Source organism: Lactuca saligna, chromosome 4 (assembly GCF_052625555.1).
Source record: "Lactuca saligna cultivar CGN05327 chromosome 4, ASM5262555v1, whole genome shotgun sequence".
NCBI classification, from domain to species: domain Eukaryota; kingdom Viridiplantae; phylum Streptophyta; class Magnoliopsida; order Asterales; family Asteraceae; genus Lactuca; species Lactuca saligna.
The window spans coordinates 201394058-201397658 of NC_136420.1; positions in this window are offsets into that span (position 1 = coordinate 201394058).

Sequence of the window (3601 nt, forward strand, 5' to 3'; positions counted from 1 at the left end):
AAGAGAAATGACTTAATATGTTAAGTGGGATTGGCAGACTGAAGAACTCGACGAGTTCATAGGTGAACTCAACGAGTTGGTATGGTAGTAGGGAAACTCGACGAGTTGGGTCGAGACATCGCGATTATGTCGAGTTGAGGTACAACTCGATGAGTTAGGTCAACTCAGAGCGTTGATTTTGACTTTTGACTTTGGACAAGTTGGTCCCAATGGGTGCTTGGTGTAAACCAAATTGTAATAAAGGAGATTATGGGCTTAGGATAAGGCCCGTAAGGGGTTGGGGCCCAATTTGGAAAAATTGGGCCATTAATGGATCTATGGACATTATAGCGTTGGGCTTTTAGGCTTGGGCCTTAGTGTTGGATCATATTGGGCTAGGGGTAGAATGGTCATTTTACCCTATGTATGGATTTTAGATTATAACAGGGAACCCAATTGCTAATTGGGTATATTGATTGGTAATGATAGCTCGGCAAGCCGGTGGGGCAACAGCTGAGGATTTCATTCGGGGAGCTTCAGCATTCGAGGTGAGTCTCCTCACCATACCAATGGGTTGACGGCACCAAGGTCGGCCCATGTTATTTATTTGGGATGTTTATTGCATGCGTGTTATCGATGTTTAGGTATTTATGTAAAGATCATGTAGGGCTTCCCATGGCAGTTAGTTATGTGTGGTATGCTAGTTGTCTTCGTGACTCTTGCATGTAGTGGTTAATTGCGAATGATCTGTCAATATGTTATGTATGTGTACGAAGACCATGTGGGGGTTCCCATGGCAGTTAGCTAAGACCATGCAAGGGGTCCCATGGCGGTTAATGTATTTAGTTGTGGTGTTTATTGTGAATGTGCTATCCATATGTATGCATTTATATTAAGACCATGTGGGGGTTCCCATGACAGTTAGTTAAGACCATGTGGGGGTTCCCATGGCAGTTAGTTAAGACCATGTGCGGGTTCCCATGGCGGTTGGTAAGACCATGAGGGGGTTCCTATGGCACTTAGTAATACCATGTGGGGGTTCCCATGGAAGTGGGCTAAGACCATGAGAGGGTTCCTATGGCACCCGGAGTAAGACCTTAGAGGGTTTCCATGGCTTCGTTATATGTTTATATGCATGGTTTATGTGATTGATATGGATTATTTGGTTATGTGGATTATGTGTGGTATCTTATGGGGAACTAACTAAGCTTCGTGCTTACAGTTTTGTTTATGGTTTCAGGTATCATTGGTTTGGAAAGGAAGGGCCCAACTTGATCGCAGCGCACACACACTTGCGTTTCTTCAATATGTGATTTTGGGATGAACTCAGATAGATGTTTTTAATTAGAAATGTTTTTGGAATGCTTGGATTTAAAAGATATCTGTGTTTTGACTATAATAAAAATAAAATTTTTACCCTTAATTTTTGGGTCGTTACAAATTGGTATCAAAGCCTAGGTTTGAGGGATTTGGACATACTTTCGGGTGTTTCTGAACTCAAACTGAGGATCTGTAAAGTTTTCAAAAGAAAAATGTTTTCAAGGAAAGAGTTTTCTAAGACAAGAAAGGATGTGGTGCATGCAATTGGCCAAGCTCAAGTAAGTTTTCCCCATAATACCCATATATGTTGTATGTTATGACTTGATTTATGAATCTGTGAATTACATGCTACTTAGGGATGGGAGAGATGCCTTTGTATGTATGTTGTATGAGCTGGTAGACTTGCATGCTAGTGATTATTAGTCAGCGATAGATTGGCCTGATACGTGATGCTGGTAGCCTTGGCGATACTGGATGCTATGTTGGAATGGGAATGACTATTGGTATCAGTAACTGCTAAATGTATTCTTCAAAATTTGTATATGGTTAGGATCTTATAGCCTTAGAATAATTGATTTGGCCTTATTTCCTGTTCCTTGTCTGGTTATGGTCCTAGGGTAGAGTCTATTATTCGATAGTCTATTAGATCTTGTTCTGTGTATAATTTGCATGCATAAGGCAGCCGGCAGTGAGGGTGGATGTGGATAGCATAAGTTGTGGTATGTGAGCTGAATGTTCTATGATGGTTTCATGGGTTGGAGAGCTACTTCACCAATGTTGCTTGCTTTGTGCTTTGTGGGTCTCTTAAGTGATGTGAGTTAGCTATTAAGTGAATGTGTTAATTCACATGTAGTGAAGGTTGAATAATCTCAGAGTGATGGATTTTACCTTATTGTGAAACTCTCATTTTGTTGGATAAGGTGTCTAAGTCCATAACTATATTTGGTATGTACTTGACCCGACCCGGCATGGTCCATTTGGGTTGCATGGCATCATGCATTTGGATAAACTAAAATGAGAGAAATAACACTTATGGTCTATTAATATACTATAAGGTCTAATATATTAATAATATTATTTAGTTAGTATTCATCAAGAATTAATCTAGAATTAATTAAGTGATCAAAAGGAGACTAATTAAATATATGGGTTGATTTTGTAAATCATCCATACTTCTATAATGGACTAGATGCTCCATGGATTATCAAGTTGGGATAAGGTCCATAGGATGCTCCATAGATGCTTCATGGAAGTTACAAACCCATGGGTCATGGAAATGAAGAGTCATGTCACATTAGGGTTTACATGGTGTAACCCTAGATGTAACACACTATATAAAGGATATGAAGCTCACCAAAATCGGTTACTAGAAGCAACATAGAGGGCAAGCCAATTTCTAAGTGTGACATTCTCTCTCAAAGTTTACTCCAAGAGCATTTGATGTTGTGTGAAACATTTGAGGCATTGCACTTGGTGTGCTAGGCTCTCAAGGTTTTCAAGGAATCAAATCAACTACAAGGTATGTAATTCTAGCCATCTTTTATGTTAAAAGTTCCCCATGTATGCTAGATGGGATTATGAACCTTGGAAATCAAATTCTGATGTATTTTAGACAAACATAGATCCAAGGTTTTCTAGGGTTGCATGTACACTTTGGAGTGTTAGATTGCTCATAACCCATCAGTGGTATCAGAGCCTAGTTTTGTTTGTTAATACTTGATGAAAAATAGTGTAAAAAATAGAATTTTTAAGCAGTATGCACAGAAGACTTGCCGAGTCCATGGGGGGACTCGACGGGTCCAAGTTAAACTACAACCAACTCGGCGAGTTAGTTCATTTACTCGATGAGTTGGCCAGGCAGAGTGCATAATTTCAATTTTTGCTGCTAGAAATGGACTAGAAACATTACCCCAAACTGTTTTGGTATTATAAAACTTGTTTTAGATGGTGTAATGGTTGTTTTAATCCATTTTCAATGGCTAATATCAAAATTACATGATTATATGTGTTAATATGTTCTTGAAATTTTGATATGAATATTCATGTTCTTATGACTTCTTGATAGATCATAGGAATTAGTTGTTTAATTCCTAATTCATGATCTTTATGTGTTTTAATGGAGTCCATAACTTGTGCTCAAGTTATGGATAACCAAAAGTCACTTTGTATTAATCCCAATAAAAGAACACATAAGTTACAAAAATGAAAAGTCTTCACCGATTACGACATCCCTCTTCTAAGTTATGATATATTTTGATTGGATCCTAGCCTTAATATTACATTTGGGTGTTTTATTAAGGAC